The sequence below is a fragment of the Podarcis muralis genome, chromosome 1, assembly GCF_964188315.1.
Source record: "Podarcis muralis chromosome 1, rPodMur119.hap1.1, whole genome shotgun sequence".
Taxonomy (NCBI): domain Eukaryota; kingdom Metazoa; phylum Chordata; class Lepidosauria; order Squamata; family Lacertidae; genus Podarcis; species Podarcis muralis.
The window spans coordinates 54,625,002-54,641,444 of record NC_135655.1 but is presented as its reverse complement, the minus strand read 5'-3'; positions in this window follow the sequence as shown (position 1 = coordinate 54,641,444).

Below are 16,443 nucleotides of genomic sequence, written 5' to 3'. Positions count from 1 at the left end.
TGATTTTGTGAATCTCCCTCTTTATTGACTGAGCAGGAATCTCCCTCTTTATTGACTGTTTGCCTGCTCTGAGGGATAGAGGGAGGTCTATCTTTGGAAGTCCTCTCCTGCTGCCATAGAAAGGACTTTTGCCATTGGTGACGCTCTGATGGCACAGGGGCAGGGTTCTGTAGGCAATCCACTAGATCCAAAGATCTCCTATCCCATTGCCATGTTCTCCATCCCTCACTGGCTGCCTAAAACCATTTGGCAGGTTCACCAACAAAGATTTGCACGTGAAGTTAGTGACGTGTGTGTTCATACACCTGCTTTTGAAAGGCCATGAATCTCAGACTGCAACTTGTCAAAGCGTATCTACTAACCCCTCTTCTTTGCCACCATCTGTTCCTGCCCCTTTTCTGCTGGCCAGCTCAAGCTACATAGACAAAGAAACTGAAAGGCTCTGATGTCCTCTTGTGTTCATGTTCAGAGCATAATTTTATGGCAGAGTGAAGATGACAGGTCGGAGCATCGCAATCAAGTTTCCATTTAAACACAGCTTGAAAAGAGCTAAATTAATAATGAGTAGCTTGTCTGTCACCTATGAAGCAATTTATAAGAAATGTATTAATAAAAGCCTAAATCACGGCCTTTTATTGGAAACTGCTCAACATCAACATTGTGCTGCTACAATTCAGTACAAAGGAAATGATAAAAGATCATTATTGGCCATTTGCAAATGATATTTCTGCAGTCATATGCCAAACCACATAGTGCAGGATTCTGGACATCAATGATATAAAGGATTAATTGCATGTGCAAAGCATCAGAAACAAATGCCTCCAGAAGCCTAAAGAGAGTGGGCGTGGGTTGTAGATAATTTGATCCTTTTTGTTCTTCAGCATTGCACTGGTGGCAATGAAGCCTCTGAGATGGATTGGTTATGCTGGAGGGATGGCATGGATTGTTTACAAACTTCCCAAGTGCTCATGGAATCAGGCTGTTGACTGCCCTGTGTACCTGTGAGGGAAGAGAGGTTGTCATTTGGCTGGAATTAAAACCCCACCTAGGGCCTAAGAACAAAAGTACTTTTGTGGGGCATTCTGAAGATGAAAACTGAGCATGGATGAGAGCGGAACTAAGGAGCAGGAAGTCAGCAGGCTGCTGAAGGAATGGTTCAGAATAGGCAACAGTAAGAAGCAGGTAGGTGAAAGAGAAGATTTCTGGGAAAAGGCAGATAATGGACATGGGGGAGACGATCAATGTCATATATTAAGGTCATATTCACACAAAACATAGAAAGCACTATACTACTTCAAACAGTCATGAAAGAAATCCTGGGAACTGTAGTTTGAAGAGTGATGAGAGTTATTAGGAGACCCATATGCTTCTCACAGAACTACCATTTCCAGAGTGGTTTAACAATCAATCCCCCTTCTAAAGGAACTCTTAAAACTGTAGCTTTACAAGGGGAATAGGGGCTTCGTAGCAGCTCTCAACCCCTTTAACAAACTGCAGCTAACAGGATTCTTTGGGAGAAACCATAACTGTTTAAAGTGTTATCATAGTGCTTTAAATGTGTGATTGTGGCCTGATTTGAACTAACCAAACTAGCATTTGGCTGCAGGCTTCTAGTAACTTCTGTTGATATATGTGAGAAGGTTGGTGCATTAAAATGTTTGTCAGCTAGGAACTATTACAAGTTATTTGCAAGGCTAGAATAACTTTGAAAATAACATTCAAATAAAATTGTTACTTAGTCAATGCAAGGCCTGTTAAAGATAATACCACTGGAGGATTTTGATACAGACACAACTAGCTCCTCAAACCAGTTGCAACCTACCATCAAAAAGATTTATCCTTGTATTAAATCGTCACTTGAAATTCTATTTCTGAAAGTGTTGTCTTACTTAAACCAAAACAAATATTTTCATACATTAAGTATGAATGTAGGAAGCAGTTCTTACCAATCCTGCTTTAAAATAGACACCATTGTCCAAATTACTGTTGCTCTAACAGTTGTCTAGGCAACAGGCCTTCCTCAAATTGGAGGGGTGTGTTGTACATCCCTTAAATAGCATAGCAGCCCACTTCTTAAAAGTGTTATTTCAACCTGAAACTCCACTGACTCTAATGACAGTAGGGTAGTTTGAGATTTGGAACCTCAAGCCACTATCTAGTCTCTTAAATTCAATCAGTAAATTTTATGTATCAATTTAATTATAATAGATTATTTGCTTCTGCAGTCACATTAAATGTACCAGCAGGAGGTCCAATATATTAGTATACATTCTGAATAACTAAGCATGTTATGGAAAAGCATAAAAGATGAGGTTGCATTATCAGAACTTCACAGCAGCTGTGGCTATCTTATCTGGCCAGCTGTTCTTTCTTGCCTTCTGTAAAATACAAAAGCAATATGTTTCTTGACATATATCAGAGACTTCAGCTTCTTGGACAGCAAAACCACTGACAAGAGCTTTATTTGCTAATAAATATTTATAGCTTTTATACCACAGTGTTTAGAATACTGGGAAACATCACACATGTGGCAAATTCTGTCAGCTTGGGCCTAGGAAAGGGCATTCTGTGGGGCTCTTTTCAAAGAGGTTTTTCTTTTCCATGACAATCAATTCTTCAAGGTCAAGATCATAATGAAATGGAATGAACAACATGACTTGCTTTACTGCATATGTGAGTTAAAGATGCACCTAGATTCCACATTGAAAAATGGCCTGAAGATAGATAGATGATAGATAGATGATAGATAGATGATAGATAGATGATAGATAGATGATAGATAGATGATAGATAGATAGATGGATGGATCAAGATATTCTCAAATCCCTGAAGAGTTATATTTTGGACCCTGTTGGAAATGTTATGTGTGTCTGGCATAATGAGCTGGTGGCCATTGGCCAAGGCAGTCCTAACTGAAGCATGTATAAACAAAGTAGTGAGTAGTGTTCTAGAGTATCATGGGATATATTTGGGGTGCTCTACAAGGCTTGAGGAGACTCTTGAGAGTCCCATGGACTGCAAGAAGATCAAATCTATCCATTCTGAAGGAAATCAGCCCTGACTGCTCACTGGAAGGACAGATCCTGAAGCTGAGGTTCCAGTACTTTGGCCACCTCATGAGAAGAGAAGACTCCCTGGAAAAGACTCTGATGTTGGGAAAGATGGAGGGCACAAGGAGAAGGGGACGACAGAGGACGAGATGGTTGGACAGTGTTCTCAAAGCTACTAACATAAGTTTGACTAAACTGTGGGAGGCAGTGGAAGACAGGAGTGCCTGGCGTGCTCTGGTCCATGGGGTCACAAAGAGTCAGACACGACTAAACGACTAAACAACAACAACAACAACAACAACAACAACAACAACAACAACAATGAGGCTTTCATACATGCTCAGAGCCTTTAGCACAGCCAAGAAGTAGTGAAAACACCATCTGCTCACTGCTCAAAAATGTGATCAGGACTACATTTGAATGATCACAATTTGTTCCCATATTCTGTCACACACTTAATATTTAATCTACTTTATTCATGTTTTCATTACTAACACTTTGTGGGATGTAACATTATTAAACTACTCCATATATATATATATATATATATATATATATATATATATATATCCATCCTCATTAAAATTAGGCCAAGTCTGGCCTGCAGGCTGTTCCCCCACAAGCCACAGTCACCTGCCCCTTACCTGACATCATATGTCAGGTGTGATGTCAGTTGTTGGGTACATATTGAAACAACTACAAATGAAGAATTGGGAGTTTCAAGTGATTTCTGATTGTTCCTTAGGAAGCAGTCCTAACTGCATTGCCCACCCCTGCTTTAGGAATGACCTACCTGCATGAAAAGTATAATACGTGTTCTGGAAGTTCACAGGTCATCTACAAATCCTGGAAGTTACATTTGGACAATTAAGAGACCACAAACTTTTCTACAGCTGACATCTCCTGGGAGGAGGCCACTTTCATGAGTAACAATGACTCCCTGACAATGAATGACGAAAACAGTAAAAAGGAACCTGGGAGTCCTCAGCTAGAGAACCACAGGCCTGTTCTAGTTTATGGTATCAACAAACTTTGCATACACTTTTGATAAGCCACAATACGGTTCCAAAAATATTATTTTCAGACTATCATGTACTGGGATACATAATTTGCTCCTTGTGGTTTAGTACATTGCCATATGGCTCCACTGGGTCAGAAGAGATATTAAAATAACTTCTAAAAAAATCACACATTGTTTGGTAATTGAAGGCCATGCAGGGATACAGTTGTGACTTAGAGAAGAGTCCAAATGTGAAAAAGCCCATGTTGAACTGTTCAGTGTACATTAATGCAAAAAAAGTTTGCCCTTTTAGTAGAAAACAAGACACGGCTGAAAGGTTCATTATAAAAGTGTCATGTTGATGTCCTGATCCCTTCTGTCTTAGCAAGAAAAGAGAGATGACAAGAGAGGGGGAGGAGAACCGTCACTAACCTAATGCCATCAGAAATTCATTTAAAAGACTTTTCATCCCTCGCCAACTTCTCTAAAAGAACGAATTTGTTCTTCACAAACCAGTCCTGTTCTACTCAGCAATATTATCTCTGTCCCCAGGGTCGTCTCTGCCTTTTAGAGCATGACAGCTTGATCAAACTTTTCAAATTGCATCCCCCCCCCCCTAATTCAAATAAGATTTTGCTAACATATAACTGGATGGGGAAGGGGGGAAGGAAATGAAAACTTCTATTACATCAAGAAACAATAATTAAGCACAAAGGGTTCTAATGTCTAGTTCCCATAAAGAGCAGGTGAGCAGTTAACTGATTCTGGGTTTGGTACCAATATGAGCAGCAACTGGACACTGACGTGGTTGAATGTTCCTCCATTTAACAAATATCTCCAACAATTAGAAAACCAGTATCTCAGGGAGAAACCTAGAACCCTTCTACCCAACATCTAATTTTCAATGTTCTAGACATAGGAGTATTGGGACATGTGACATGCCCCCTAAAGGCAGGCACAATACAGTCTAGAAAGAGCATTACTTCCTCATCTGCTATTGTTGTGAACAGGCCAATGAATCTGAGTTTTCAGATAACTTTGCCACATCCTCTTTGTGCTGTGGCAGAATATAGAAATAACTTTATACTGAATCAAGGACACAAGAACTGGAGTTGTTGTATCCCTGAAAATGCTACTGCTGGAGGCAAATGCCCCAACAAACTGAACATAACCAAATGTGCATGACCTCAGTTTACAGATCACTTAAACTTGTGTGGTGCTACTTATTGCAACAAAATGTCCAGGCAGACTTGAAATGTTTACAATGGCTTATTGAAAATAAGGTGTTTGAAAGATTTAGGTGTCAGTTGGTCATTTTAAGTTGCTTCTTAGAACATGTTGGAGAATTGGTTTCACTCCATGGATATATTTCCAGTGAGCTGATGTCAACTGCCACTGTAGCCTTTAGTGAAGGATGATCACCCTCCTGTTCCCCAAAAGGAGCTACACTAGGATTTGTGCATATTCACAGGCACTATCTCTTCCACCACCTATCTCTGCCCCAGAACTTACCTGGTGGCAGGTAGAAGATGAGGGAGCATCAGCAGAAAGGTTTGAGCATAATCAACTGTGTCCACTTTGATTCAACTTGCAATAAATCACTTATGGAAGCACCCCTGGTTGAAGGCCCATGCCATCCCTAGTCATTGATAAAGGTCCCACTCCATAAAGGAGGCACTACAGACACATACTTATGTACCGTATCTTAGCAAACAAGTGGATTGAAAAAGCTGAGTCTTTCATATGTAGTGAGATATATGGACTTTCTGTCTGGAAGACTGCCTCTTCAAGAGGAAGTCTACAAAAATAAGAAGGCTGACTCTTCAAGTTGAGGTCTACAAAAATAATAACAGTGTGACTCAAATGGAATAATTCTGGATATTACAATTTCCAAGGGGGCTGGAGTTTCATGCACAGGGATACTTTAGCCAGATCTATGGGGCTGTGCAGCTGCAATGCTGCTGTAAGACTATGTCTTTCATACTGTACTGAGAGAGAGATAATAGTCCATCTTGGTAAGAATAGGAGAGAACAAAGAGAACATTATCTGGAGAAAGGAGAGAAAAGTCCTGTCAGAGAGCAGGAAAGGAAAATAAAAAGAGCAATTTTGAATCTCTTAAAATAACCCGTTTGTTGTACCTGGCTTACTTCTTCTCAATGATATGTGACTGGTGATCAGCCTTGCCATTTAGGTTGTTTGCACATTGCAGTCCTTTAGAATTAAAGTGCTGCTTTTCCTCAGTTACCTGCAAGTGCAATTAAAGCAGAGGTTCCACACAAGAGGTTAAGATAATGTTATATTATCCAGAAATGTCCTCCCCGTGCCATGACCTTTCTATAACAAGCATGACCAAGTAGAGAACTTCACCAGTCTGCATTTTTTTTAAAAAGTATTGCTTTATTGCTTTTTATTCCCTGCCCTGGGTTCCTTTGGAGGAAGAATGGGGCACAACAGTAATAAATAAATAAAGTTTCTCATGTGGAAGGGCTGTCCATCAAAGGTCATCTTCAGTCTTAATCAAATGTTTCCTGTTTACAGGTTCTACCCATTTGGGGTGGGGTAGGGTTCCAGTTGATCGAAATTAGAGTATTAGGATGAATTATGCTACTGTTAACTTTCTTTTTCCGTAAATGGAGAATACTGATTCTCCCCCACCCCCCTTTCCCGACAAAGAAAGAAGTATTTCTTTCATTCTCAAAGAAAAAGTTAGAGGAAAGAAGTAATTAAAGCCTCTTTCTCCACAGACACAGAAACAGACACTAGGGCAATTAAGTGAGGCTATTCAGCTGGACATTTAAGTGACTATTCAAGATTAATGCTCAAATGATGATCAACAGGACACAAGAAAGCCAGCAGAGAACCTGGAAACAAGAAATCTGAAGGAACAGCACAGACAACAGTGGACTGCAATGATTTGCCAACAATCAGAACATAAAAAGAGCCTGCTGGATCAGGCAGTTATCACAGAATTGGAAAGGACTATGGAGATCATTCTAATCTAACGTCTTCAGTGCAGGAATTTTTCACTCAATGTGTGGCTCTAACCCACAAGCCTGAGATTAGGTGTCTCATTTTCTACCAACTGAGCTAGGCCAATAGCCCTGCTAGTGTTGTCTGGAATCTCCATGAAAAGTGACTGAAGGATAAGGATGTTGGACAAAAGAGTGGTTGTGTAAGCAACATTGGTGAGCTAGCTGGGTGTGTGTGGGCTTCCTACACATATGTAGATCTTGAGGAGAAGCCTGCCTCTAGCTTGCATGTAGGTCTGGAGCTTGCTAATACAGGGTTGTATCCCCACCACCACAAATGATCGTTCTACCTACGCTGAACATCTGAAAAGGATGATATAAAGTTGGGTTTTAGTGGAACTTGCTGTAAAATAAGTGTGCTTAGGAAAGAAGCCTTACTCTTTATCATGGAATTCAATAGAACTGCAGCAGCCACACCAACAGTGGGCACATTTATTTATTTATTTATTTATTTATTTATTTATTTATTTATTTATTTATTTTAATGGAAGCAAGTCCTCGATTTAAATGAAACGTACTTCTACATAATGTGTTCAGGATCAAAGTTCAACAGTCCTTAAATCCAAATAAAGAGGCACGACTCACATTTGGATTATGATTTGTGCTTGTAGCATCACCCAGTAGAAAACCTATCCAGTACGCAGTGTGGAAACATTATGAGGATAATTAGTGGGCAAGTTGTATTTCAGTTTGTCTTTCTTGTACTGCTGAATGAGTGTTTCTCAAACTTCCAGTGACTGAGACACATTTATGTCCATCCCCTGAAAAAGTGTACATTTAGTGAGGAAGTGCAAGAAGTACAAAAATAGTATTTCTGCTTTTCCTCCTTGAACAAATTCCAGCAAAACAAAAACATCAGAGAGCAGACAAAGAAGAATATGCTCTCCCTTTCCAGTATACATTTTTCTTGCAAGGTCCTCATAGGTGTTTTTTCTTTTCATTTCATTCAGACATAAAGCTCCTACCTGTATCCTGTTATGTACAAATACTACATTTGAAACTAGCCCACATCTTGCATCAAGACTTAAGAAAGCAATGACGCACTGGGCCTTAGGACTTATTAATCTTCCCCCCAATTAGTTACGTTTTTCAAGGGAAAATATATACTGTATCCAAAAGCATTGTGGTGCTAAATAAGCTTTTGAGTTTTACCAGCACAAAGCTTGCTCTATTGCTGTTAAGGCATCTCGGCATATTGCTGAGTGCTGTACAAAGGGCGAACCATAACAAGCAACATGTCCCTACTTCAAGTAGATTGCTGTCTAAAGGCAAGGGAAGGTTCAGTGAACCCACACTGCTGTGCAGAAAGCAAGAGAAGAAAATAGCATACATGAAATTGCTCTGTACCATTATTTTTGCCCTGTGTCTTCCTTTCCTTGTTTTGATTCTTTTTGGCAAGTTCTTTTCTTTAAAACAACATGCATCATGGTGGGTGTGGGCATGTACATATGTATGTATACACACAATTGAGGACAGCAGATGAAAAGAACATATATGTGATTTTCATCCACTGCCCTCAGTTTAGTTGGGCTTTGAATACAAGTCAGTTCTGAACATACCTGAACTTTGGGTGTGTTTTGTACATGCACAAGTCCCTGTCCATCCTCATATGACTGACTTGAAAGGTGAGCACCAATTTGCTAATGTACACATGAAGTTGCGCACAAAGGTGGAGGGAGAGAAATGTAAACTCTTTGCAGAGTGTGCTTCTGCGACCATATCTTCTGTTTCTACTGGTGACTTGGTTTTCACCACTTTCATATTTGAAGCTGGCATGTCTTAACTCAGTGTCTTTTTTGTTTTGCTTTATTGGCTGAGGGAGCCGGCGTACAGCTTCCGGGTCATGTGGCCAGCATGACTAAGCTGCTTCTGGCGAAAAAGAGCAGAACACGGAAATGCCGTTTACCTTCCCACCGGAGTGGTACCTATTTATCTACTTGCACTTTGACATGCTTTCGAACTGCTAGGTTGGCAGGAGCAGGGACCGAGCAATGGGAGCTCACCCCGTTGCAGGGATTCGAACCACTGACCTTCTGATCGGCAATTCCTAGGCTCTGTGGTTTAACCCACAGCGCCACCTACGTCCTGAGTACTGAGCTAGATGGGCCAATATTCTGTCTCAGGGAAGGCAAACGTCTGAATCAGGGATTCACCTCTGTGACTAGAACATTCCCATGTGATTCAGAACCCTGGCCAATCTGAGTACAATGCACATCTGAAGAAGTGCGGGACAGTTAAGTTTTGATTTGCAAACTTTAGCATGGAATCGGGTCGTTTTGCTTCAGAATTCAGAAAGATTGAATTCCGCAAGCATCCCCGATTCCTAGAACTGTGAGACTCAATCCACCTAAATTAAGTACTGGTATTTAAACTGATTGACATCCTACTATAAAAGTCAAGTCCTACTGTGACAAAATAATTCCCAAAAGAGATATATATCCCAGTTATAAGATTAAATGTGAAGGTTAATTGTGGAGATAAAACCATGTTTGTTTTATCTTCACCATTATCCTTCCAAAATGAAAAGACACAAGTAAATGGATTTGGGAATTTCACAGTTCAAGATATATTGAGCTGGATTCAACTAAGTAGGTGTGCTAGCTTGAGTCAGGGCAATGAATCCCCCTAGTGCAACAAGACATCCCCTTCTCTCCTCCTCCTGTCCCCAATCAGCTGTTGGGGGTCTGGAGAAGTCCTAGAACATAGTGAGGGCAGATCATTCAACTGTGCAAGCTGAAATATCTGTGCTGAAAAAAGCAATAGGAAGAGTGTTATGTTGAATTCCCCGTATTATTTTTCCACTGACATCAACAATGTAAATATATATCCCCAGGTATATAGAAAATTAAACAGATGAACTTCAGTAGATATAATAAACACAATGCTCACAATATGGCTGATCTAGAGCAATGCATCCTCAGTTACTATCCCCAAGTTCCTCCTTCTACATGTTGAGATGCATAATTTGGGTCCAAAGGATGGAGGACAAAATTGGTTGGTGATGCATATGCTGAATTCCTGCCAGACATCCCTCAGGCCGCCATTTCACAGCTTTCTGTGGGCTCAGCTTCTGACACTAGACTATTTCCTGTGGATGCTGTTTTGCACCAATTCAAATAACATCCTATTTTTCTACAATTAGTCATCAAGATTTTACTGTTTGGTCATTATGAGATTTAAGTTCCATTTGAAGTACAATTCACAAGCTCCTAAACTGCCAGGCCACATATAATTCATCTTCCACCGTTAAGATGCTGCGTCTTTCTCTTTCTAAAATGATACAATCTATTTTCGTAATTTGCCATCTCACAGGATGAGTCAATATTGTGAAATCAGCACACCCACAAAGTGGGTGAAAGCCCTAGAGCAGCAGATGCTGTTATTAATAGAACCAGTAGAGTTATATATACTTGCCAGTCACAGTACATGACAGCCAGGGCTTCAAGCTTATGTTCCTGTGGCTATAAGTTTAGGAATTTGTCCTCAGAAGTTGGAGGTCCTGGCTCTAGTCCTCCTAGCCTGCCCCTTTTCCATAGCCATGGATTTGTTGAGTTCATTTAAACATGATCATGGCTGCTTCCCTGTGACTGGAATCTATTACAATGCTATGAAATGAGCTTTGCAAAGCATATAATGAGACCCAGCACTATACATAAGCCTGATGGGAAAGTAAGGATAGAATAGTCAACCCCAGGAAGTTATGGAGAACCCAGCTGATAATCTACTGACATAGGTAGAGTACAGTGATGTAGCAGAAGCTCATCATGATATTTTCCCATCGCTACACCCACAAGGAGACTCCAAAATTCAGGCAGCTATGTTGATCCATTATTGTACATTCACACATAATGAAAGAGCAGCATTACATATAGCACAATATGAAACATGTGCAGAGGAAATCAAGCCATATGAGGAATGGTTGAGGGAGCTGGGCATGCTTAGCCTGGCAAGAGGAGACTGAAAGGAGATATGAGAGTCAAGTTTAGATATCAAAAGGACTGCTACATGGAAGATGAAGCAAGCTTGTTTCTTCATGCTCTGGAAGCTAGGACCCAAACCAATGACCAAGTTACAAGAAAGGAGATTCCAACTAAACATCAGGAAAAACTTTCTGACGGTTAGAGCTGTTCAACAGTGGAACAGACTCCCTCAGCAGAGTGTGGACTCTCTTTCCTTGGAGAGAAGGTGGCCATTTTTAAGCAGAGGTTATGTGGTCATTTGTCATTGATGCCTTAGTTAAGATTCCTGTCTTGCAGAGTGTTGGAATAGATGACCCTCAGGGTCCAACTCTACAATTCTGTGGTTTTATTTTATTTTATTTGGCTCAGAACAACTGTGATCCTGTGCATGGTTTCCTGGAAGTAAGCTTTACTGAACAATGTGGGACTTACACACTTATAAATATATCGCTTCAACTTGTAAAAGACATTGAGCTTCTGTTTTCAAAAAAAGATCTTCAGCCAGCTGAAAGGCAACCTTTACTTTTTAATTATGAGTGCAAAAAATCTCACACAGAATTGTTACTTCTGGCATTTAAACCATGAATATGAAGTGGGAAGAAAAGGAAGATGAAGACAGCCTTTGCTTGATTATTTTCTTTCTTCCTCTATGCTAATCTGTCACAAACAAAAGCAAAAGCCTCATTATCATCACATTTCTGGGGCAACAGCAAGAAGGTGTCAGTTATCCCGCCACTTTAGCAGATGACTTTACTGTTGCTGCTGTCCAAAAAGTCTAAGAGCTGTACACTGAATTGTCCTTCCATTGCACCACTGGTATGGTAGCCATGCTTCTTACTTGACAGGACACTCTCTTTTATTTCTTTTTTTTTACTTACTTATATATCCTGCCTACCTTCTACCATGGAACCCAAGGTGACATACATGTGGTTCCCAGGTGGTCATCTAATCAAGTAGACCTACTTAACTTCAACAAGGTGGTGGGCTCATTGCCTTCAGAGTGCACCTTGGCACAATTGAAAGGGACCTCTATTTGAAAGACTCTCCAGTCATTGTGATTGAAAGATGAAGAATGGCAAAAAAAGAAAGAAAAAGAGGAGGGGCCTTGAAGATGTCTATCAACAGTTAGCGCTTGGACAGCACACACTGAGGAGGCACACAGGTTGCCTGATCCCAGTCTTTTCCACTATGGTAAGTTGCACTTCCAACTAAATTATTATAATTCTATTTAAATGTGTGTTTATGTAAAAAATAACATATGCAAATATGTTCCCTATTTTGTCTTCATTTTTAGTAAATACAAGGGACATATGGGGAGGGATCACTCTTTTCCCACTTTGGAAAGGCCCCTGAAATGCAACTCAATTTCAGTTGTGGCCCTGGGCTTCTACTTGAAGAGTTTTAGTGAAATGATATGAAAGACTGTCCCTGTATTTATGCCATTCCAACATTTCTTATGGATGTTGAAAGCTGATATCAGTCAGGAGCAATGAAGTACAGTTCATGCTTTATCTGCCCTATACTTCTAAGAGAACAGGCTGAAATAAGCTCTTAGGAAAACTAGAGTTTTGTACATCTCCATGGCAGTTTCTGCTGCCTTAAGTATATGGAGGTATTCCTTAGTCTTGGTATTTTGGGCATAGGAAGATCAGCACAGGGGGAAAAAATACAATGGGTTAATCAGTTTAATCTTGCAGCCTCCTCCACATTACTGAAAGCTGAGTATAGGGAAGGTGATGCAAGCTGCACAAATGCACACATTCACACTTGTCATTGCTCCCACGTGTGTCTGTTGCTCAATGTGGGCAGTAAATCTGAAGATATTTCCATACAAGCACGAGAAAAGAGCAAATGGAATTCACGCACACACACATTCACATCTCATAAAAAAATCTCCCAAGCATAGAACATTTTTTCTTGCAGCCAGGAACATCTATTGCTCTTCTTTTTCTGTTTTATTTTTCTTTTTCATAATCAAGTATACAATTAAAAATGAAAGACACTTGAAGCTGAGCTAATGCTCCCAGTTTGGTTCCTTCCTATACATGTTAACTATTTACTTCATATATTTATATACTCTTCTCCTTCCTTCGGCAGGTGGGTGGAGGGCACCCATGGAGACACCTCTTGGATTTTGCCACCTGAGGCAGCTCCTTCAGTCTGCCGCATGGACAAGCTGGCCCTGATACGAAGACAGTCTCTAAATGGTTTCCAAAGTAACAATACATATACATAACAAACAATGAAAAAATTGCATTATGTGACCCATGAGAGCAGGAAATAACCTGACTCTACAATAGTGATGGGATAAAATCAGACCAATTCTTTATTGACAGCGGCAGGCAGGGCAAGCATTGGCATGGCATTCATCATTCCACAAACCCCAGATTGATGGATGGAATAGATCTGCTGGGTTTAGACCACCCCAAACCCATTCCATGGGAATTGGCCAGTGTTGAACCTTATTGTGGGGCAAGCCAAGCAAGCAAGGCCTCACTGGGCAACCAGGGTACCGAATCAAACCAATCCTCCCCACAGGACGCTTATGAGGGCCCCCCATTACTATGTTGATCCTGCCAATTTCCTATGTCATTTCCCTCAACAAACCATGTTCTTCCACCTAACAAAGGAAGGCCATAATTTCACTGAGGGAAAAGTGAAGAAAGCTCAGCCAAGTGCCAATCAGGTTGAGAGAGGGAAAAAAATAATTTCCAGCTTGTCCATGAGTGATGCAAAATTGCTCAGTGAAGGCTCTAACTCAAGGGTGGGCAGGTGAGAAGCTCTTAATTTGAAATCGCCCTGAGCTCCAGAGGAAGCAACTTTATATAGGCTTTTCCATCCCCTTTGCAAAGGCTCATGGGACAGCTTTTTCCTGTGAACCCATTGCATGAGCAAGATGGCAAAACTTTGTCCAGTATATTGCTCCAATCTGTGGGCCCCACTTACTGGCCACGGAACACGACTTACAGTATAATATGATGCTTGTTCTTGGAAGGAACTAGTTCAGTTGAATGAAGATCACTGAACTAATAGAAAAATATCTGAAGTAGTTCTCTATCTTAAAGTAGTTCTCATAATTTCTGGGTTAACTAAAGGTGAATTAAGTTAATTTTGGGGTAGAACTCTGAACAATTCCTAGAACACCTTCATGTTCCATCCCCACTGCATTAGGAGGTCCAGATTCTCAGCTTTCTTTAAAAATAAAAAGCAAGTCAATCAGACATCTATCAAGAAAGTTAGAAAGCAATATGTGGGGGCAATCTTCTAAAGCATATTAGGGAGATATGAAGGTGCTGCTGTTGCAAAGGACACTTAGTCATTTAATCACTGATACTAAGCAACTAGAAGGAAATAATGTGAAACATATCTTGTCTCTTCCCCAATGAAAAGATTCACTCCCCCCCCAACAGTACACAAAACAAATTATGCCTTCTGCATGGTACAAAGGCATGTGGCAGGTACAAAGTAATCAGGTTAAGCCTTTTCTAATATGGAAGTGCAATAATGGGGGAAACTTCACCTGCTGACATTCTGTCTGTGTCAGACATAGAATAATATAATTACAGGACTGTAGAGTTGGAAGGGCCTTCGAGGATCACTTAGCCCAACCCCATGCAATGCAGGAATCTCAACATGCAGTCGCCCATCCCATTTGCAATGATTCTGGATCCTGCTTAGCTTTAAGAATGTGCTAGCAGTTTTATTGCTCTTATGCATGTGTGTGGCCAATGTTTATTTGTGGTCCCTATACAGTACTTAAATAGAAGGACTTGTACTATTCTAAATGCTGACTACAGGGGTGGTGTACTTTTTAATCCTTTCCAGGGGACTGTCATGGGAATAAGGGGTATTTTGATCCAGTGGATCCAATGTCTGCTTCAATCAGTCTCTGACAGAACCTGCTTCTGTTCCTATTGCCCTCAGAGAGATCATGGTAGAGTAGGGGCAGTGTAGATTCACACCACAGCAGTTCTGGCAAGCACATAATTAATTTCTAAAATTCTTCTAGATACCTGAAACTTTTATTATGAGGAGGACCTCCCATTTTTTTCACTTCAAATTTTGGTTTTAGATAAGTAATAGGGATGCGGGTGGCGTTGTGGTCTAAACCACTGAGCCTCTTGGGCTTCCCGATCAGAAGGTTGGCAGTTTGAATCCGCACAACAGGGTGAGCTCCTGTTGCTCTGTCCCAGCTCCTGCCAACCTAGCAGTTTGAATGCATGCCCGTGTAAGTAGATAAATAGGTACTGCTATGGCAGGAATGTAAATGGCATTTCTGTGCACTGTGGTTTCTGTCACTGTGTCCTTTTGCATCAGAAGCGGTTTAGTCATGCTGGTCACATGACCAGGAAGGCTGTCTGTGGACAAACGCCAGCTCCCTCAGCCTGAAAGTGAGATGAGTGCCGCACCCCATAGTCGCCTTTAACTGAACTTAAGCGTCATGGGGTCCTTTACCTTTACCTTTAGGTAAGTAGAATATAGGGATGTATAGTTGGTCACCACACATGTACATACATTCTCCTAATGTCATCAACCTCTTTTTCTCACTTGAAATTCCTCAAATGTTCTGCCTTCAAAGGAACTCCTAGTTTGATTTCAAATTTCACTTGCAGTAAAAATTTCAGTAGCTACTTTATGGCAGATAGATTGGACACATTTTTCTAGCAGTCATGTATTTTCTGAGTTCTTTTCTATTTTCTGAAATGCTGCAATTTTATTAGCCACTGGACTGAAACAAAGATTTTTTTTACTGCTTATCATAAATTGAATGTGTTTAGCAACTCTGCCATATAGTCAATTGCATACAAATTGAGAAGCAGCTCCATTTATAACCATTTCATGAGTATGCAAACACACTGCATCAGCAGGAACTCAGCTTTTTAATATACCACAGAAAAGGCTTTGAGAGCATCAAACTCAGTGGAAAGATAGGTGTAGATAACACCTGTGGTTTTTTGGTGTTTTTTAACAATACCTAGTTTAAAATATCAAAATAACTCTTGTAAATTTCTCAGGGGACAAATGCTTTCTGCTTCAAATTTTCCTGGCATCATGAGTCAAAAATATGAAGGCAAAGACGCACGAAAGCGAGGTATGATAGTACTTGTCAAAAATGAGCATATAATATACTATTAAGAGATAGTATATTAATGAATCATAAAGCTCAAGCAATATGAGTGGGTAATCTCCAAACTTTCTTTCAGAGCTGAACTGGGGATTCATTATGACATTGTTTCTCTCTTTTTCTTTCTCTTTACAATTTTTCCCCCTCCTTTGGCTTCCTCTGTGTTCTTTTATTGTACCCACCTCCCAGTTTTGTTGTTGAGGCAGAGTAGGCTGCAAGTATTCTGCAATAAATAAATGATGGGTGGGATTCAACTAATGGGTCACATTAGGGGAAACC